The 24,302-nt window shown below is 34.5% G+C and overlaps 1 long non-coding RNA gene across 1 annotated transcript in view; it reads left to right on the forward strand.

Annotated features, from left to right (window-relative positions):
* LOC138309481 (uncharacterized) overlaps window positions 1-23,615 on the forward strand; it is a 34,131-nt gene extending 10,516 nt beyond the window's left edge. The window contains exon 2 of the long non-coding RNA XR_011206286.1: window positions 21,968-23,615. This is a non-coding gene — a long non-coding RNA (uncharacterized lncRNA). The remainder of the gene's footprint in view (window positions 1-21,967) is intronic.
* Window positions 23,616-24,302: the final 687 nt, after the last annotated feature.

Raw genomic sequence — 24,302 nt, forward strand, 5'->3', positions numbered from 1 at the left:
AAAAAGGCAATACATATAATGTATGCTTACGAAAAGGAACCTACAAATAAAATGATGAAATTTCATTCCTTTTTTTTCTAAAATTCTAATATAAAGCTATATTATGGCAATTACGGAAATACAAGTGTTGCCTCACTTACCACACCACATGTAGGAATGCACTGTACGAAAACGACCTAAATATTAATAGGGAATTCGAAGTGTCCTTTGTAGATCTGATCGCGGTATTAAACCATGGCGATAAACTATCATTGTGCTAATTGCATTTGGTCAATATCGTTTTATTGCAGGAAGTGCGGAAGCGAGAATTTTTCAATGCGCAAACCTGTTTAAAATCAGTTTTGTACAAACATTTGTATTGAGCCATGAACGTCTCGGTTACGGGAAGTGCCGAAGGTTTTTGATTTTACTCAATTCAACAAGCTGATTATTTGCAAAAACCACTCGTTGTCTAAACGCTATTTATCGAATTTATTGTATAAATCGAGGAATGCTAAATAATAATAAATATCAAAATCAAAACCGAGTTGTTATGGATCGAAGTTCCAGACAAAACATCATATAAAACGGCATCGTTCATGATTAAATTATAGAGAGAGTAATCAGGCATCATGCATATGTAAACGTGATTCATTATTCAGATCTACAAATACCACTTTTTACCATGCTTCTGACCAAGATTTCCTCGCCAAAAATATGTATAATGAAATTGAATGTTCTTATGTTTGATGTTTTGACTTTTCAATAACGCCATTAATACCAATGGTCAGCGGTTAAACATTTAAATAAAATTATCCTGATATTTTATTGTTGTGAACACCTTATCCTAATTGTCTAGATGTAAATGATGAGAATCCCCCGCGTCGATAAACATTCTTAAAAATATGGTTGGTAGGCGGAATTCAAAGCCTACCGCAGTGTCTCCTTTCTGAATAACAACATAATGAGCCAAAATAGCACATATATAGGATTTGTCTCTAAATGAATATGATTTTGGAAAGCTAAGGATGACAAAATAGTAGTTTATAGTAGTAATAACAAGTCTTTGACACGGATTTTTTTTAAATGGGTTGATTTGCTATATCGTTTCGAATGTTGTTACAAATTATCAGTGAAAATTATAAATTAAGTAAATTATAACAATTGTTGTAATCGATATACCAGCTTAGCTTTAGAAATTAAGCCTTCGAGGTATGCTTGTGAAGCATCTACGTAAATCGTTATAACGGTATGGGAATAATTGCTTTCTTATATCGATAGATATCTTTACCGTTTCTTGATGCATGTAGTACTATTTCTGCACTTATATGACTTGCTCCTTCTAAATATTTTGTTCCCATTAAATTTGACAACGTGATACATCTTTATAACTGATGACAAATTCAACTCAATGTCTCAGAAAAACAGCAAATCTCAGATTAAGCCATTCTCCCATAGAGAATTACTTACCCTCGTGTGTGATGTATGAAGCCAGAAATATTTGATATCCTACGACACGTGCTTTTTATCCACGTCAATGTTGAAACCCATTTCGTTTGATCCATTACCGTTTATAGAAATAAATCATACTAGAATGTATGTTGCTAAGCATTAACTTTATAAAATACATTTGTAATTTCAATTATGGCTTCCTCATTAACATGTGAATTCTTAATCCATACGAACTTTTATTTTGATAACATATATCTGCTTTCGTTTAGAAAATTACTTTGATTGGTCAAACACGCGCTTTTATGATAAAATACATTTTTATCATTTAACAATAAATTTCTAACGTTAATCTTTTTTTTCATTTTACGTGTACTATCAATTATTTAAATTTAAATCTTATTATGTTAAATAGTATATCTTGGTTTTGATTCCGTCCTATTAACCTCCAGGGTCATTGAAAGACGTACCGAAACCCGGAGTTGGGGGCTTGTGGTATTTCATTTCGATATTCTTCATTTATTTCTTACGCTTTTGTTGGCCTTCAAACAACAACAAAATGTTTTAAATGCTTAAGCATGATAACTGTACAAAAGTGACATTGACTGATTTCAATACTTCTCAGAATTGATAGTCGGAGCTTACAAGGTATTAAGCGTCCTTTATGTTCCTATATGGTGCTGTCTGGCTTCACTTGAACCTCCTAAGGTTTCCAGGAACGTGAGAAAGTCCACGTAGAGGAACAGACATAGTGACGTCATACGGATTGTACTCAATGCCCTCATCTTATATCCATCACTCATATATATACTTGATATAGCCATCAACAACCGTGTCTATTGTTGATCTAAACAAGCTTATTAACAAAGCTCTTCTACTGACAAATTGTATTTTTTTACTATCAAAAAACAGGAGCAGACGATTTGGTATTTTTCTTCAGTTACGAAAGCTACTTACTTTACACTATTACCACCATTACCACAATTCCGTGGCACTATATTCTATATGGGATGAATGTACTGACTGCGCATGTTCGTAAGGCAAAAAATAAATGATTTGATATTATTTTTGTGATGATTAGACATATATGTATGTACACGTTGAAACACAAATTATTTTTCAAATGATGAAAATCATTTATGCATCTCACAATTATATGACGCATTAGCTCTGTTCGTTAGAGGGATAATTAAGTGAGGCTGTTACATAATTGTAACATATGGCATGAATGTATTGCTTGACCTTTCCTATGAAACATATAAACAACAGATATTGAAAACATGACCAACATCATGACGCATTTAAATTGAAACCATTCAAATTCCAGGTCGTATTACGATACAATACAGCAGGTACAATATGTATGCTGTTCTCATACCCGAGCAAATGCCACATTAGTTAAACAGGTGCAATACATAACCACCGAAGAGTTGATGGAATTGTTTTTAGATAGGGACATGCTTATAATACGGTAATCACACCACTGCAAAAGCGATTTGAGTAGTTTTAGACAAAAACTGTTTTGCTCCACTAGCAAGGGTCAGTTTGGCATACAAGACGACAATGTGAAATTCACACACATTTTACCATAGTGGGCTTATCTGTCACTATAGGGTAAAACCATATATCTCGTAGTTGTGAGTTCAAGACCATTCAAACAAAATGTATAAGGACAGTCCTTAGGCTGACATTCATTTTGTATATGAGTTCAGGACCATTCAAATTTTATGAAATCATGGTATCATTATCATTATAGCCAGCTGCTTACGATTCGATCGCTCAGTGTATGAGGGCATTTATTTAAATCAAATTATTTGAGAGGAATTGTTTACAATGTCATATCATTACGCACTAATGACATGACAGATCGCAGTGACACTCCTACCTTAGAGCTCTTCACGTAATCATTGGTCCGGACAAAGTGGTATAATAATGAGCATAAAATACCGGAAATCATCCATATATCATTGATTATCTCCCTTTTGTAATTTCCTTAATTCGTCACGCAAACGCAGTTACGTCGCCTTTATCATGTTTAGTCATATATACGTCCAGGTTAGTATAATAAAACTGGATAACATCACCTCGTCGACTAATAAGGTCGTAATCATTCAATAAAACCGAATTAAATATGTCATAAAACAACTCTTCCTAAAAAACTGTATCATTTCTACTGAAATATAATATTTAATAACATAGAATATATCAGTCTACCGATGTATTCTCCTCTGCAAAATCTAAGATATATATTATGTTTTAATGACAAAAGGCCGACAGCAGACCACGTAACCATGGTAACGCCGCATTGTTTTATATGTTTAATTTGTCGCCATAGTGAGCATGTGACGACCACAGTCCGGGACAGGCTGTCACTAGAGCCGAGTTTTTACCTGTTACAAGAGACCGCCTGGTGTGGTCCATCCTTTTGACCGAGCTTCCAGTTAATTACCGGATTTGTCCTTTTTCTAGACAACTATGACAGGACAGCATAAGTAAGTAGGCGACAATATGAACGTGGTGATGGCAGCATCTCACTGCGTCTTATTGACGTATTGGAACAGAACTGAAACGAAGGCAGACGGTTCTTGTTTCATATGTTCTATGCAATGCAATATGTAGTGGCTAACTGGACCCGATGTCTATTCCAATGTCCCATTTCCAGGTCACCATACTTATTTAAAGCTGGTAATGAATGTTAAATGCATGCAATTTGTATTTCAACGAAAAACAACAAAATTGATATCAAAAATCGTTTGGATGACCTTCTTTTGTCTTATCCAAGTATCAAAGGCGAAGGCATCTGTAGGCATCACATCCTAAAACATATCATATCGACTGTAGTATGATATTGGCCTCAATACCAATAGCATAAGGATTCGTGTTATTGTTAAAACAATTGTCAACGAATGTTATGTTTGTGAAATGTCAATACCATTGATTGACTTACAATCATCTTTATCACTAAACCACAATAGTAGATATTTCAGTATAAATGTCTTCGTGTTCAGACAATGACTCAATCATGCGTGGGATCATTCTTGAAGACTCTTGATGCTATAAACTAGGACACCAATCCACTTAACCCAGACACTAGATAACCATTCCTATCCATCTGTACAATGTGATATTCGCACTTGACGGGATTTTGATTACCAACACACATAAGATATATATAATTACTTAGCTACTGACACTCCTATACGGGTTCTTTAGATCATTGCTCTACTTCTCGTAACGAAACTCGTAGGCATTTAACGCTCCAAATTGTCAAAAGAGTATAAAATCAGCAAAATGTTGGGTACAGCGAGAAAATGTTCCAATAAAACAAAAGATTTTATACTCGAGTAACATTATAAGATATCGTGAATTCTTAACCAACCGAAATCAAGTTCAAGCAAGTTAAAACCTTAAAAAACCGTTAGCAATATTCCACCAATTAAAAACATATTTATAGAAAATACATTGTTAAACGTCGTTGATTGGAGGCCGGCGGTAACCATGACTACAAACTGAGATCTTTACATTCGATTTTCACTGAAGTTGGGACACACAAAATACTTCAATTTATATCAATCCGGGCGTTTGAGTAATATATGTGAACGGGGTTCAACTGTACCAAACAAAAGATGTAGAACATTATGATCTAGAAACGACCATCAAATGTAGAGTATTTATGTTCCGTCGAGAACAAGGGGAAACGGGGAAACTGGGAAACTTAGACTGTGGCATTGTATTGTTCCGATGTGGCAGGACTTTCTTATCTCCGCCAAGCCAAAAGATATAGAGCTGATATGACAAATATCATTTTGATATTAGCATCGTAAATGGTAATAAAAATTACATTGTTGACTTGCATATGCCAATTCAAGGACCGCTAGATCTGTGAAATTAAAAAGAAAGTATGCACTGAACGAAATTAGTGTTAAACTTAATGTGAAAATTAATTTTCACAAATGCCATATTGATTTCAATATTTTTCGTTTATACCAATGCAACTAAAATGGTCATTATCGTACAGATGTTTTTTGTAGATCTAATATTTCGAACTTCAAAATAAAAACGAAACAATATGTAAATACAAGATTACCAACGAATCGATTACATGTACATTATATATAAATTATCCATTACTTATAATTTCACGGATAAAATTGACATAATGTACCAAATGTCCTGCGAGGTTGTGTAAATATCCTACCTGCATCTAAATACATTGTAGATAATCTATCATATATAATTAGAGAATAATACGGGATTAAAGCACTTTAAAATCCATCGTTGTGTTGACTTCCATTAAGGGAATGTTTTAACACAATAGGAAGAAAATAGTAGTCTGTTTCACTCGTTATCCTTTGTATAGAATGATGGATCTGTGGCATTAAATTCTACAACATAACAATATGATACAGGTGCCCCGCTGTCAACAACACGTGTTATACATTATATTAAGTTTGATCTATAGTTGTTCACTCAATTTTCATTAGGAATTATATATTCCCCATCGTGCAATTTTTGACAACTAGGAATTTAATATTGCATGATAAATCGCTTGATTTTTCCTCAATGGTCGCAAAGGTTTTTGAAACCATATGAAAGTTTGGGAATTAAGTCGACATTATAACATTTTATTCTTTGAACTATCTTTTACCTTACTTTAGGACGATACTTGCATCTAATGACCGAATTATTTTCCCACTCTTTTAAAACATTGAAAAAATTACTTAGATTTTGACTATAGAATCAAAATTACATTTCCCCCAATTCGTCGGTGTGAAATTTTAAATAACTAAGAAACTTATATTGACTGATAAATCTTTTTTTTTTCGATGGTCGCAAAACAGTTTGGATCTACATGTATATCACCGATTGGGAATTAGCTTACATTATAATATTTTAATTATATTAATTTATCAAACATCTTTTATCTGATATTTAGACGACACTATGGGCGCGTTCACGTGAGACACTAGAGTTAAAATGAGCGGCGTTTTAACTCGAGTTACGTAATTTGAACTTTGAACTCTACCCGTGTCTAGCTCAAATTCAGGGAACGGAGTTTTTCTCTTGAGAGTAACGCGTTTTGTTCACGACTCTCGAAGTAGGGTCTATAAATAGAATTGTACGTCACTCAACTCAGATCGAAGTTTGAAGTGAACTCGGTCTGTTTTTAATGACCGAGTTATTTTCCCACTCGTTAAAGAACTAAAAATGACCTTTATTTTAATTATGAAATAACTTCCCCCTCGTTCGGTCGGTTTTGAATTTGGTATAACTGAACTTAAACCCATAAATATTTTACCAAGACAGCAAAAATACACGATGATTAACAACACAAATAACTTTATCAGCTTTCTGGCTACTTTATGTGTTGTTTTATTAATTACCGGCCTAGAAGTAAATCATGCTGATTCAAGGCCAAATCAATAACTCATATCCGTAAAGAGAAATACCAACTCTCAGGTTAAATGTTAAAACAGCCAGTATAGTTCAAGGACGAATCATTTTACGGGGGAGGATGAAAGATGGAGAACCAAGAGAAAATAGGTAAATGTTAACGTTTTTATCTACTAATATGCGATATTTCTGTTCGTGTTAAAATATAAAATGTATATTTATTATCAGTTTTGTAAGTTGACTCAGTTGAATTTGAAATAAATAAATAGATAGATAAATAAAAATAAATAAATAACAACATTGATAAAGCTGATTTCCAGGCACGCCTTTGTGGATTTCGATCTGCTACCCAGTGGTGGAAGCCATTGGTAATGGTGTTCTGGACACGTAAAGAGGTCGACCCCGGTCTCACTTTTTGTATATGTAACATTATGATAGCGAGACAGAGAAGTTCGGCATTAAAGATGTGTCAAAATTTCTTTTTATCGCATTCTATTGAATCATCGTAGCTATATAAACGTTGGTACAAGCAAACACCTTTTGAAACATATCTATGGTATATTGACGCCAGATCGCTACATGCACTCAATGATTATGTTCGTGTCAATTAGTCGTATTGTGCATGATTTATATGTAAGCGTCATATCACACCATAACCCAACTATAAAGTCACCTAATGTATTTATTATACTATTCCTATTTTCATAATATCAACACTACCATTCTTTTGCACGACATGCTAAATGTATTCAAATTATGAACCATTTCAGCACCAACACTCCCCATAATCAATGTTCTATTGTGAGCAATCCTTTCATCAATCCAGTACCATTCATATCCCTCAAATTTCACCCGTGATATCTATTTCGAGCGATTTCATATAGTGTCTAACAGTCGACTTTAAAGAGGTAAGCTTGCCAAAACCTAAGCCACGCACCGCTCTTGCTTGAGCTAAAATATACTTCAGATAAAATGTCTCGTGACGTATTATGTATCATCGATGTCCAAAATAAGTTGCCACTAGTAGTCTATTTTATTGTTCGCATTAATGACAAACAATACACGGTAAAATGTATTCCTTACTAGAATGGATGACATCGAATTAAACTATTTTATTAATCAACGTTTTTGTCCAATACAATTATATATAGCTAAAAATTAGAGTGTAACCTGTCTAAACAGAATGCTACCTGGACCAAAAGATTTGACTGTATATCCTGGTGTCAAAATTATAAGGTCTTATAGTTACTATTAATTAAGAACGTTAATACAATTTTTAATGAGTAGACAGGGTAGGGCAAGTTTGGATCAGTTATGGCAGTATTTCCTTGGAGTTTTTGATGTTTGTACCAGATATATTTTATCCCGCATCTCAAGTTTGATGTTTGTACCAGATATACTTTATCCCGCATCTCAAGTTTGATGTTTGTACCAGATACATTTTATCCCGCATCTCAAGTTTGCTGTTTGTACCAGATACATTTTATCCCGCATCTCAAGTTTAATGTTTGTACCAGATACATTTTATCCCGCATCTCAAGTTTGATGTTTGTACCAGATACATTTTATCCCGCATCTCAAGTTTGATGTTTGTACCTGTTATACTCTATCTCGAACCTCTAGTTTAATGTTTGTACCAGATATACTTATATAGCCGAAACTTCAATTTGATGTTTGTACCAGATATACTTTATCCCGCATCTCAAGTTTTATGTTTGTACCAGATATACTTTATCCGGAACCTCCAGTTTGATGTTTGTACCAGATACATTTTATCCCGCATCTCAAGTTTGATGTTTGTACCTGTTATACTCTATCTCGAACCTCTAGTTTAATGTTTGTACCAGATATACTTATATAGCCGAAACTTCAATTTGATGTTTGTACCAGATATACTTTTTCCCGAAACTTCAATTTGATGTTTGTACCAGATATACTTTATCCTGAAACTTCAATTTGATGTTTGTACCAGATATACTTTATCCGGAACCTCCAGTTTGATGTTTGTACCAGATATATTTTATCCCGCATCTCAAGTTTGATGTTTGTACCTGTTATACTCTATCTCGAACCTCTAGTTTAATGTTTGTACCAGATATACTTATATAGCCGAAACTTCAATTTGATGTTTGTACCAGATATACTTTTTCCCGAAACTTCAATTTGATGTTTGTACCAGATATACTTTATCCTGAAACTTCAATTTGATGTTTGTACCAGATATACTTTATCAGGAACCTCCAGTTTGATGTTTGTACCAGATATATTTTATCCCGAACCTCCAGTTTGATGTTTGTGCTAGATATACTTTATCCCGAACATCCAGTTGATATTTGTATCAGATATACTTTATCCCGAACTTCTAGTTTGATGTTTGTACCATATATACTTTATCCCGAACCTCCAGTTTGATGTTTGTACGAGATATACTTTAACCCGAAACTCCAGTTTGATGTTTTGCACCAGATAAACTTTATCCCGAAATTCCAGTTTGATGTTCAAGTTTGCTGTTTGTACCAGATACATTTTATCTCGCATCTCAAGTTTGATGTTTGTACCTATTATACTTTATCTCGAACCTCTAGTTTAATGTTTGTACCTATTATACTTTATCTCGAACCTCTAGTTTAATGTTTGTACCAAAATGACTTCATCCCGAACCTCCAGTATGATGTTTGTACTAGATACACTTTATCTCGAACCTCCATTTTGATTTTTGTACCTATTATACTTTATCTCGAACCTCTAGTTTAATGTTTGTACCAAATATACTTTATCTCGAACCTCCAGTTTGATGTTTGGATCAGATATACTATAACCCGAACCTCCAGAGCGATGTTTGTACCAGATAAACTTTATCCCGAACTTCCAGTTTATATGTTCAAGTTTGATGTTTGTACAAGGTATACTTTATCTCGAACCTCCAGGTTGATGTTTGTATCAGATATACTATAACTCGAACCTCCAATATTGATGTTTGTACCAGATATACTTTATCCCGAACTTCCAGTTTATATGTTCAAGTTTGATGTTTGTACAAGATATACTTGATCTCGAACCTCCAGGTTGATGTTTGTATCAGATATACTATAACTCGAACCTCCAATTTTGATGTTTGTACCAGATATACTTTATCCCGAACTTCCAGTTTGATGTTCAAGTTTGATGTTTGTACCAGATATACTTTAACCCGAAATTCCAGTTTGATGTTTGTACCAGAAATACTTTATACCGAAACTCCAGTTTGATGTTTGTATCAGAAATACTTTATCCCGAACATCCAGTTTGATGTTTGTACCACATTTACTTTATCCCGAACCTCCAGTTTGAGATTAAATGCGTTGAGTGTTGGTTTTCCTTCTTTAAAAACTTTTTCTCTAATTCCATCTCCTCGTACACCCTGAGGCGATTATTCCTAATTCCCTTAAGGCGGATATTACTGGAAATAAAATGAAACAAAAATAAAAACGGACAAAATGACAATATTATCATTGTAACTAAATTTTGGTTATTTGTACAACGAAGACATTTTCTTGGTGTCGCGTGATATTTTACACCCGCTGATATGTAATGTTCATTCGCGTAAATAAGCAGACGTACGGTATAATGTGCTTTTTATATATTATGTAGCACATATCAATGTGCTCAGAAATAGTACATGTTCTCTGGTTTTTATCACCACCATATCCCTCTGGGTCTAATGTAACAAGGGTTTCCCTGGAGACGCTGATTATTCAGGAATACAAGGATATTTACTTAATTAGCTAATTTGTTGGTTTAGCCAATAGACAGCGATAGGTCTTTGTCATCATGCCATCAAGTTTGAAAAATGGTATTTCCTCAGTTTATAAATAATGAAATGAAAAAAAAATATATGAAAAAATAAGTAAAAAATGACACCATTGATTTCCCAAAAGACGTGGTAGTTAAAATAGACTATTTGTAAACTTGATATACAAAAACAGTAGAAGTATTCTTTTTGTAATAATTTTTATTTTATTCAAGTTGAAACATTAATAAACTCTAAATTACAAAAATGGGCATCTTTTAAAAAAAATGCATAGTATGTTTTTTCTTTCCAATTAAAAAACCTAACCAAATATTGTAGCCGGCTGCCCATTAGGGTGTTAATTTACTCGACAATAGCAATGCAAATATTGGATAACAACAGATATTCCTTTTTAAAAATTGAATTATTACTTTATTTCCTTAAAATGTTAGCATCCAGACAGAACGATCATTTGTAACCGTGAAAAGGCTCTCGGTCGCGATAAAAGCCCAAAACGAGTTGTGTTGACGTCATTTTGAAAAATTTCAAGTATTTTTCATTCGCTTTAAATTGTTTGTGTTTTTCAAATATTCTATTTTAACGTTACTGTAATCTAAGTAATTCAGCTAAAGTAAACAATATATCAATAATTTGATTGTTACTGAGGTATTTTACCGACTATTTTAAGCTGAATCTATCAAGCCAAATGCTATCTTTAGTGTAATTATGTAAAACATACAAATTTAGATTTGTCTCAGGATCTTCAAGGTTAACACACGAAATCAATCTGAGTTTGATCAATCTTCGCCTAAAATATACGACCTTTCCCAAAAATACCCTTAAGGATGATTACTTCGTTGTTTGTTCCTCTATTCACAGATTCAATGTTCAAATGTATCAAAGAATGAATGTTTTACTGATATGACGTTTCCATGACCTTAGGACTGTGTTTCGGTTATTTAAGGAGTTGTCACCAGGTTTTAGTGTTCCGCAAGGAACGAGAGAATGATGTACAGCGACAACCAACTGCCGCATACATCTTGTGCAGTACCCCTTTGGGCCACATCTACAATTTATAATCCAAATGATTCGAGGCATACTATTGTCTATAAAGGTGGTAGTATAAAGGCTTAGCGCTCAGAATATAAAGGGAGTGGGACGACTGATTTGCCTGTTGCCAGTACATTGTGACCGGTAGAACGAATATACGTACCCGGCCTACTATACTGTACCTTTCGGCCGTTTTGGCCTTTCTAAAGACAACATTATTATCTGTTTAAAAGTTTTTTTGGGCTACAATATTGCAGCTATGTGACCGGATGTAATATGTTGATCGGTGACTTTAGGGGTATGCGTCAGTGAGATAGTACTGCAAAAATGATTTAGAACACAAAAAACGACAAAAAATCCTCCCAATATACTGATATCAAAATACATTACATAAAGGGAAACCGTCCTTAGATGACCTCACACCTAGTCAACAAACAAACAACCAACAAACAAAACAAATGCAAATGATACCCGAAACACCATAGACAATACAGGATGTAGTTTATGCTCCGGGTAAGACGATGGCCCTGCAGGTAGGGCGTTAGAATGGTACCTGCTGCCCCTATTGCATAATCGTAAAAGGCGACTAAATTTAGGATCTTATTTTTTCTCTTATTCCTTTCTGACTTTATCTTTCCTAATACCTCCCTTTGCACCGCCTCACTTTTGGCCTTGAGTTGAGTGTTCGCCCCTGTGAGGAAGGCTCTGGGCTCTGTTCCCTGACCGAGACACACCAAAGTCTTTAAAAGTGGTAGTTTCTGCTCCTGTTTAGCGCTCAGCATACAGGGATTGGGATGACTGGTTCGCCCGTTGTCAGTATAATGTGACCGTGTGGGGTGCGTTGCATTGTGTCTTCGGCGGCATGGCACAATAAAAAGGGCAACAGTTCCACTATAGAAGAAGCACAACATGAACATACCACAGTCTCCTAAAACACGCACCTCGCACTTCACACACGCTACACACTGCATCAATGGGAGGCTGTCTTTACATGACCCTGGCTGTTAAAAACACGTTAAAATAATCAAACAAACAAATGGTAAGACGACTGGTTTGCCTGTTGTAAAAATGACCGGGAGGTGTATGCTGTGCGGTATCGTTGGCGGCATGCTTTGATGAGGTTACACTTCTAAAAGAAAACACAACACGTTGATACTGCAGACTCCCAGGAAGAAACAATATCACATATTCCATATAGGAAATGCCGTTATTACATTAAGCCAACCAAAATCCACTCACACTATACGCAGGATGTGTAAGGTACTCAACATCAATTAACTCTACAATACTAAGGTATAGCTGTTAGTATCAACAAAGACATTTACGAATTACCAATCTATTTGGGTGACAACGACCAAATTCATTTCTCTTCCACCATTGTAATCAATAACGAATTGGCCATATAACCTTCACTTATGGTGAAAGGGTTATTTTGTTTGTGAACTAGACGATTGTTTTTCCCATATTTGTTACTTCTGGTACATCAGTCCCTAGTTGTCATAGTTTTGATGATAAGTTCAACCTTCTGACTGTGCCAGTCTGAACTATGACATCTTATCACCATGAAAGTTTTGTTGATAAGTTCAACCTTCTGACTGTGCCAGTCTGAACTATGACATCTTATCACCATGAATTCACATCAACAATTAAAATGCACAATGATTTCCTATCTAGATACAGAATCACCAAAAAGTGTCGTCAGCCCAAATGACGTTTTGATACCTGACAAATCATTAGGATGCTGTCAATGTATGGTGGTTTGAGCTCTTCCAAGGAGTGCTTCCTAAATCTCTGTCCTGATGGATAGAGGCGATGTAACGTCCTCGTTGAAGGGTTTCCGGCATTCTATGGGTACTGGTAATAAGCCGTCTGTGGGGTTCTGCTCTCATTAAAGCAAGTACGCATGGGCGCATCATCATAGCTATAAGTTATTTGATATAGAAGAAAGTCTGCAATTAGCTCTGAATATGCAGAAGTACATGGATTTGATTTTTTGATACGAAGCATTGTATCGTAAAGATGGTGTCGCAAATATCACTGTAAAACGCCTACGAAATCACATAGGTATGCCCACTTGAGGTGATGCAATAGAGTAACAACAGACAACATGATTTTACATAAACATGATCACTTTCTTAGCTAGGGGTCGAACGCGGATCCTCTGGCTTATTAGTCAGAAACTCGAACTATCGGGCTAAAAAAGTGTTCTGTAGCCGAGATGTAGCTAGTAATGTACACTAACTTATTTTTGAGTGCGATTAAAGTCGCCGACAGTGCATAAACGATACTCATCAGTTTAACAATGATTTAATCGTGTGTAGTGTATATAGTCTAATTAACACAAAAATATCATAAAATAATTTATTTTGATTTTAGTGCATGCACAATCATTACTTCATTCCATATAGGACATAGTGCCACGGAATTTTTTCGGGATGCAATTAATTATTTTTAATATTCCTATATTGAAGTAAAATAAGAAGCTCAAACTTTCAACGGTGGTAATGGTGTAAAGTAAATAAATACTTCTTCGTCTGCTCTTGTTTTTGAGAAAAAAATATCATTTGTCAGCGTTGTAGTATTTTCAATATCACGCATCGCTGAGAAAAAGAAGTGAGGCATGGAAACGCGAAATTTAGTTGGTTTACATATATAATCAGGATTACAATGGTATATATGACAACAATTGATGATGAGTGAACTAGGCGCAAACAAAATCTGTCTCCTTGACATTTGTCGAATCTGTCTCCTTGACATTTGTCGACGAATTACCCCTGCAACCTATTACACGACCACTGACCGGAACATACGGTTTAATAATCACAACTTCACAGCCGTTATACTGTTAGCCTTGGAATAGCATGTTGCGTTTAATAAAAGAAGTATGACCTTTTCTATGAGTCGCCTAATAGAACTTGACAGACTTCTTTCCGATTAGATTATTATTTATAGCATATACATAAAGAATTGATGTGTAGTCCAGACAATTAAAAACATTTGATTTTCTGCTAAAGGAGCGATTGAATGTAGACATTATGTAATATAAAGGAGGTATATAAATGAAATGCTAATTTCACAGACCCGGCGTGGGACGTTCGTCTCTAGCCCCAACACACACAGTATGTACACAATGAAGGCAGTAGACAACCTATCGCCATGTTTGATTATATATGGGTTTATTTCTGTCATAATCAAATGTCGTTGCAGGACGGATTTCTATGGAATAGAGACTACCACAAGTTGAACATATGCTGACTTCCTTTATCTATGAAGCAGTCAGTGACGTTTCCCTTTTCATTGGGAATTTCCAAACGGATTCAAATGGAATTTCCATGGGTTTCGATCTCACCGTTCACTGGTTAGATACTGAGATACTTTGATCGTTTGACTATCAAGGTCACTTTCAGTAAATAACGTGTCTTAATTGACAGCAGAAATGGCATTGTCGAATCCAAGGGAGGGAAATAGGTTTTTTTGAACGACCGGCTGGGAAGTGCTATTTGTCTGATGTCGGTGGGCAGTATGCGTCAGTGCTACTGTGATTTTCCTCGTAAAATTAACCGAGACCATTGTCCTTACCTTCTATAATAGTAAACATGTTCTTAAAAAAAGCAAATACTTCAGTCGTACTTTTAACCTCCAGATCACCGACGTTGATCACATGTAGGTGACTTCAAATATAATAATATATGCATAGACATTCATAAAAGTAAGATACAAACATTCTGTAGAATCAATTAGTTAATGATATTGAGCGCTCTCTATTGCTACTATTGTAAATATTTCCATATATAGATAAATAATTAATTTTCGTTGAGCTCAATTTCCGTGAAGATATATTGTTATTATTACGTTAACACTTACACTCGTGGAAAAGACCTTATATATGATATTTCATTAGTAAATAGTGATAAGTAAAGAAGTGGAGGCAGACAACAAACTAGTGCCTCTCTATCTATATCTAAAGCAATAGAAACGAATTGGTTACTTTAATTTTATTGGCAGCAATTAAATTAGAATTCACCAAATGAGCAGAGACAACCAAGATTGATGGATACTTTTGAGAAATGGAGTTTGTGTTATGCTAACGGCTATAATTATTGTTTGTTTGTGTTGAAATGTACACATTATGAATGCATGTTGACAAGGGAAGGGTTGTTTAGCCTAAGGTTTTATGCTGATTGACATCAACTCATTTGGATTGAATATGCCATTTTTGTAAAACAATGCATACATGAATATAGTTATAAGAAAAATCAAATTACCTAGGGGCGTAAATTCATTAATTAGATAAAAAAAAACGAAATTAATTGAAATGAAACTATTTTACTGTAACAAATTCCAGTTTAAATTCGGTTAGCAGCCTTTACCTTCAGTTGACGATGCAACTGAAAGACGCACTGTACTAACTGCAATGCTAAGTTATTCAAATTGATATTGTTTTGCTAATTTGGTCGACGTTTATTTGTCAAATATTATGTAATACATGTAGATTTTATCTAAAAATTAATTTCTTTCATAGCTTTAACAGACAACTGCCTGGTTTGTTCGTGTCATTTTGGATTGAAAATAATCAATCAGTGATTTTGGGTGCCAAACGCTAAACCAGCATAATAAACCTCTGAGGCATGAACCAATCATGCCATGAAATGTTCTCGCAATCATTTGGCGTCCTGATTCAAGTAGAAAGTGTAAATATTAAATACACAAAAACAAACTAAATATTAACGTTCGGAATCAAGAAAATATGAGATTTCAAAGTTTTACATCGACCGTGCACTAAATGTACTGATGTTTTCAATATTGAATTTTCGCTGTGTAGTTAGCGGATTTGCGCAGCATGGCGTGACAAATAGACAATTACTTGTGCCATTGTTAACTTAACAGATAGGGACATGCATCTTAAATCCGATAACACCCTCTACAAACAAATCTAATACAACTCTCCTATTGACGTATTAATGTGTCGACAATCTGTAAAATCTGACCAGCAAAGTATTAGATTTCCAATTAATAGAAAATGCATTTGATATTATATTGATTTTAATTCTTCTTTCATTTTATTTTGTCAGATCTTAAAAGCAATTGTTTGACCAACAAAAAACTGGATTCAGTGTTAAATAAAACATATAAAAATGATTCCACAATATCTTCCAATGTGCTTTGGTGCGTGTTGTTCATTTAACTTGACACATTGTAGTTTTGTCAATATTTTGAAATAGGCTTCGAGTTAAACAACATAGAAAACTGTCTTTTCTAATGCTGAGGAGACTAATACATAGTCCATTTTTTATACATACAGACAGATGAATACAGGAATAAACAAACCATTAATTAGGAATTTTGACACGATTCTTTATGACAAGTAAGAGATTTCGAATAAAAAACCACATATATTAATGAAAATAACAAAAGTAGTTCTTGGTCTAGAATGACTAAAGATCCGTACACAAACATGACATTCTTCCAAAACACTGAAAGAACCCACAGCCGTCATCACCTAGCCACAGTTAAATTCCATTGTAACCACAATCAGCCATATTATTGACCTCCTCTAGATACACTGAGAACGCTCACTCTTCCACTGTTCCTGGTTCGTTTTCTATTATTATATGATATCTTGTGTAAGATTGTAAAAACAAGACTCCTTTAATTTTCATAGCTAGACATGTTTCGTATTGCAAGGTCCTCATTTCATACAAACAGAGTTAAACAATCAATCTAGAAAATGTGTTGATGGTTGGAACAGAAATGTACACGTATGTGAGTGTTTAAATTGTTACCATAGTGTGTTTGGAAACATGTGGAAATGAGATTGCGTCATAGAATTGTTATAGTTCCTCTTTTACAAGGAAAAATACATTTCAAATATACCACAGCCTCTCAAAACATACACATCAATACACACTGCTCACTACATATATTGGAGGCCGTCCTTCAATGACCCTGACTGTTAATAGTACGTAACCAACCAACCATCCAATCTACATGTACTACTATCGGTCTCGATTGCGAGTCATAAAACATATACAGATCAGTTGTCAGCTGCAGTGTCTTTTAGTAATGTGGCTTTACTTAACCTTACCTTAACTTATCACGTCCTTACATTAACCTTTCTGTTAATGGGACGTTACACAAAATTAACAAACGTTTGACTGAGAGACAATACCAAGAGAATTTGTTAAGCGTGGGCTGCTTAAGGTGAACAAATCTGATCAGCGACAGACCTGCAATCAGAGAGCTAGCACCCTATCATCAAACACTGATTGATGACCAGATTCCGATTTAATTACAAGAAATTGCGACAATTAATTTCAGTATTGTCAATAAAATTCTACTGGATATTAACAAAACAAATTGAAATTCAATATTACAAAGGCAAGGCGATACACCTTATAATCATTATATGTCGAAAAGTTCGCGAATCTGCGTCACAACCAAAAGAATGTATCGGTCAGTATTGTTAAAAGCTAAACGAATCAAACGTTTCAAGGATCTTTGATAAACAGGCGTTGTAAAGGTCAATCACGTGTCGTACTCAGTAACAACCACTCGGAACTCCTCTGATGTTATGTTCAGTAACGACTCATTCGACGTGTAACAGCCAAATCCATATTATTTATATACTGTACTTAGGTTTTCCTGGGACGACTGTGCTAGTTCGCGTATAACGCTATACGAACATCTTACCAATATGTTTTCTAAATGCTTAATCACTATTCAGTCCAGTATTCGGACTAATTGGGAAGGCATATTTTGATTGACATTGCATTCATACCTGTATCCGAGTATATAGTTATTACTTATATTAAAAGTAATTCTAGAGTAACGATATGCCAGTCGTTTTTTACGTGTTAATGTTAACAGGACATATCCGTGAATATCCCAAAAATACTATCTTCAGTAAATTTTCATTAGATTCTGAGGTGATAGATTATATGACAATATAGACAAAACGTACAAATATCAGAAGCTATTCCGAATATGACATATTTCTTTCACTTTGAATTATATGATGTTATCTAAGGATGTTTCGAAGGTGAATCCCATAAATGTGAATGAATCACAGTGACTGATGCTCTAATGTGTGATAATGTCATTCCTCACAAACAATCAATAGTCCACCACGGGGATAGTGTCTCGTTTTGGAAATATCTAATTGTAACATCCATTCACTCTTCCCTGAATCTACTTTAATTTAGTTTTAATTACAAGTGAATTACCCCACCTTGGTTCCGATTTGGGCTGACATTTTCGTCTCTCCAACAGAAGAGAAGCTTCATGACTTATCTCAGCATTGTTTTGAGCGTAGGTGATAGCGTGATAAACTACAGTCAATCTGATTTATCAATTGATATTTGTAAGTCAAACATATCGTTCATAATCTGAATGAAAATAAATCTTCCATAGTATATTGAACTTATACTTTTGAATAACAATGCATTTGTGAAGTAATTATAGAGAGAGATGTTTAATAGGCACATTGTTTGAAGGATATGATTAATGTTTCTGTTCATTTTTGTTTTCATTTATTTCTATGTTTATTTGCGTTGAGTAAATACAAATATAAACGGATTTCTAGTTTATAGATGTAATTGAGTCTTAATGTGTTTCTCCGTAGTTTAATGCTGTTAGCTGATACTAAACATTCCTCATGTTGCGCATGCGCGATGATCGTCCTTCACCTTGAATTTTACCGGAAGTATTATTCCGTGATACCTATAACATGTGCTAATGCTTTCCTTTCCCATACACTACCGTGTGGAGGAGTGTCCATAGTCATCCAAGTTACCAGTTCCTGTGACGTACGCTTGGTCATTGTTCTGACTCTTTTATATCACTCTTGAAAATCGCATCTAAAGCGTCCTATGACCCGACTGATTGCAATTGTAATATACAATGTAGGTTGTGACTAATAATTACGATATTTACCCTAATTTGCTCATTTGTATAACGGTAAAGTGACCTCCTTTATATTGTACATTTCGTAAGGTGTGGTCCTTAATTTCAATACCCCGGTTGATGAGAACACGCCAAGACTAAATGGTCATTTAATACATTTAGGTCAGACCGGAAATTACGCCACGTGAATAGTTTGCAAAAAGACCACTGGCATTACTTCTCAAACGCTGTGAATAATATTGTGTATGATTTAATTAAAATTCGTGATTAGAAGTGTTTAGTATTGTATGAAATAAAGGAACCAAGCAGGAAAAGTCTGAACAGGTATAGCTACACTGCGGGGAAATTTTGAAATATGAAATATAGCAAGTGTTACATTATGTTTACATCTGTCACATATTGCTATGAAAAAGTGTAAAATGCCAATGAAAAAACAACCCGAAACATTAAACGCCATTAAACAATCACCTAGGGCAAACTTAAAAACCCATAAAAATATCCATGCATAGCGCTAACCTTGAGACACATGCTGATCAGTTAGAAGGTCAGTTAGTACTACATGTCCCTCCTAGTTTGTGAGGTCTTGACCGAAAATATAATTCAATATAATTGTGAAAGCATGACGATTACGTTTTTTGTAAAGCCCCTATTTTGTAATGATATTTTTATACGCATGGTTCCAGCGGGCGACAGGTATTGACTCAGATCTAGGTCAGCGCCACGAGACTATGTACAATAACAAGGTTTGGAAAGGACCATGAGGAGTTGTGGACATGCTTTTACGTGTGTTTTATATTCACTTATATAAATGAGTTTGTCACCAAACCATACTGTAATATTGTGTTGAGAGTTGTTTGATTGAATATGTCACCAAAATTGTATATTATTTGAAAAAAATGTGATAGAAACATTAAAAAAATAGATAAGAAAGATTTAAATCATTATTTTAATATTTTTTGAGAATTCCATTTTTGTATCTTCAGACTGAAATATTTTCAATTATTGAAAATTTCAAGGAAGACATGTTGATGCACGCTGTGAAAATCATTTTCGATCATCTACAAGCACGTTATTGTATCACTTGTCAATATTTACGCGTGAAGTTAAGCCCATGAAGGACAAAAACTGCAAATAAAATCCGCAGCGCTGTTCCATTGAAGGAAATGGGTTTTTTAAGACATGGATTCACCGCGGGATTTCGCAACAATAACTCGACGTCGTGTGGAGCCTTCCATTTAGATGTTTATGGGATGTGCTAGCTCTGTTTATTTCATAACTAATGTAATATACGAGATCAAAATAGGAACGCATTAAATACAATTTACTTAGGAGGTGTCCTCAGTATTACTTGACGGAGTCAACACGGAATTTCATTGTAAATATATTTTTAAAAACCTTTCCTCATCGAGAAATTGTCATTGCTGTTTACATTATTAAAGCTTACACGGATATTCATTATTATGAAGATATTTTTTAAAACTTTTGTCCGATCATTGTCATAGCTACCACAATGTCTTAATCTTACCTGTAAAAACTCGTTAGAACGTAGGACTAAATTCGGGAACATATTTACTAATTAGATTGTAATCTTTTTTATCGTCCATATAACATTATGGAGTTGTCCTTCGCCTATGCATTAATAACCCATCAAACTGAGATTTCTTTTTTGATATTTATGATTGAAATTTTTAGTTTCTATGGAGATAATATTTTATATTGCATTGAACTTGATACACTTCCTTCATCCTTGTACATATTTAACAACCACATAATTAATGCCCCCCTGCCCTTGTCATTAAAACTTTTTTCTAGCAATAGATGAGAAATTTTAAACCATCATAAATGGCGCTATAAATATGGTTATAATGTCGTTATTAGATTGAAGAAATGAGCGTTTGGCTTTAGATAATCAACGTGGAAACCATATTATATTATAGGAATGCAGTTCGTGGTGTTTTACACGAGTCTGTGTTAATGACACAAACTGTATCTGGCAATATTACGCCAGGCTAATTTTATGACATAATTACTAAAATTTAATAATAGACCACTTTGGGATGTTTTTTAATAATTTATTAGTTTTCCTCCCTCTCTCTCTCTCTCTCTCTCTCTCTCTCTCTCTCTCTCTCTCTCTCTCTCTCTCTCTCTCTCTCTCTCTTCTCTTCTAAATTTCTCATTCTCCGCTGCTTTATCTAGTATTTATCCGTATTTCCTGTTTTACAAGCTTCTTATCCCATCCCACCCTAGCTTTCACGTATTGACATTTTCCTTAGTTTCCCCAATTTCTGGATATGAATTATTCCTTTGGTAAACAGAAGACCGGTATTTATTACAATTCGATTTTTTAGCTTTGGGCTAGTCTAATTAATTTTCCTACATTATTAAGAGATTCTCCTTTAATTAATTATGATCTTCTGTTTTTAGGATTCTACACGATGATAACAGCGGAACATTTACTGACATTCCTCCTAGCGCTGATATTGTTGGCTTCTGTAAACGGACTTCCAGTAAACGAGGCTGAAGTTTTGAACAGAAATAACTTAGGTAACTATGGTGACGAGTTTCTAGGAGATGCAGGTTACGGCCGCCACTCCGAGGTGGCGCCCCATTACAACGTGGCCGAGGGTGGTGTGCCTGCACCACTCAGGTTTCCCCCACAACTAATGAACACACTACTTTGGCGGATGTCTTTTAATGAAGATGACAGCAGTTGTCCAGAGGAACAGCCAATCTTAGTATCTGTCAACGGATTAAATGGAAAGTTCTTTATATGTTTGACAGTGCCGGAAGTTTCACACATGCGCAATCGACGGGGTATTGAAACATCGCCATTTTCATCTGAAACGAAATTAAATGAATTGAAATCAAATTCATCCAATCGGAAACGTTCACGGCTTTCTATAAATGGTGCGATGACGTCACTGGCTGGGATGCTCCAATCGAATGCGAGAAGACACGGAGGTGGAGGTGATACAGACCTTCTATTGAAGAAAATATTATCAATAGGCTAATGGTCTATTCGTGAACCATTGTCTCTGAATGGGAAAATGCAAACGTAGTGATGGGATTTTTGTGCTGGTTTACGTTCTTATTCACAAACATTTCCCTCCATTCCACCCGAACAAACAACGGAATTTATTTCTAAATTCGGACAACATTTATAGAATTTGATACTTATTCTATTCTAAACTCTAATATAATACTGGCAAATTGCTTTGTTCAAGACTTTGCGAAATTAGCTAAAAATGTAAAATGACCTTGAATTTAATCATACTTCAGGGCATGTATGATTTACCACCTTTATAAACGAATAAGACTTTTACGAGTGCTATGTTATATGTGAAATCGTACAAAAATGTGTCCTATACACTATTTTTTCACCACGCTTCAGAGTCGAAAAAAATCTAGAGTTTACAGTTTAAAAGAAAGTTTCAATGAATTGACCAATTATTGTGTTTATTTATTTATCTTTTTATTTATTTGGAAAACGATATCTGTATATATTCAGTATCACAGTTGATTTGTATTAAATTTCACACAGCACACAGTGTCTAAATAATGGCCATAGGTTAGACACGGGTTGACGTATGTATTCTATTTCTAAAGATGTTTAGGCATCAATAAATGTATGGAAAACTTTTGATTTTCTATCTTAGATCTTTCGATATCTAAACCAATGAATTAGTCTAGAAAAATGGCAAGCCTTACGATTTCGTGTTTCAAGGAGCAAATGTCGTTGACAAGTATAAAACATGGATGTTATAGAAAGGGTTTAATTCTATAGAGGAATACAGTTACTAATATTGTACAATTTTAGAAGGTCAAAGCATTGAATCACCATCATGTTTACTCATGTAGGGATAGGAGCCTCTCAGCTGGATGGTAACATGTATGGCCTTGAACAACTTAACCATATCTGGCTAAATCTATGGAAAGATTTCACAAATGAAATTTTTTTGAATAATTTACAAGACAAAAAAACACAAATGTTTGAAATGTGTGTATGTGACATATCTTGATGAATTTGTCGCAGCATGTTTTTTTTACCAAATAAAAATCCCAGCACATCGGCTTTCATTTTTATTTCATTTATTTTCAAAGATCATCAAATCTTTACTTCCCCGTAAGGATTATACAAATAATATTTTAGGATGAATCGATATCAAGTTATCGATTTCTATATAATCTGATAATGTCGTTCTCTAGTGAAACAATAATTTTAAATCTTAATAATTCATCACCTTATGCAGCAAAGCTTTACTACATATACACTCTTAGTAGTAAGTAACTTCTTTATTGCTTTGAATTTGAGATCAAAGTGTGATGAAAGGACTGATTTTCTGATATTGAAAAGAATGGATGTGATATATACCTATATTGTAAAAATCTTCTGGATTTTGTTAAAATGATGAGAGGGTAATGTTAATGAACAAGTGAAAATTAAGGCAAAGTAATCTTACCTTGTAACAAAATCTAAAAGTATTTCATATTTACAGTTTTTTCCTTTTGTCAGAAATTCTTTATATCTACCAAACACTAGAACGTGGGTTTTTCTGGTATATTGTCATTGTCAATATCTTGGATTCAACAGCTAGTTCAATCGGAACTCCTCGTCTGTTAACGAGGCTGGTGTGTTCCGATACAGTTGAGTCGCGATTCATTGTCGCCATTATTGCGGTCAGGTCATTTCATCACCCGCCATTATTGGTATCACGCCACACAATATTTCCGTATGTATTCATAATTTTACATAATGGTC

Source organism: Argopecten irradians, chromosome 15 (genome assembly GCF_041381155.1).
Source record: "Argopecten irradians isolate NY chromosome 15, Ai_NY, whole genome shotgun sequence".
NCBI classification, from domain to species: Eukaryota; Metazoa; Mollusca; class Bivalvia; order Pectinida; family Pectinidae; genus Argopecten; species Argopecten irradians.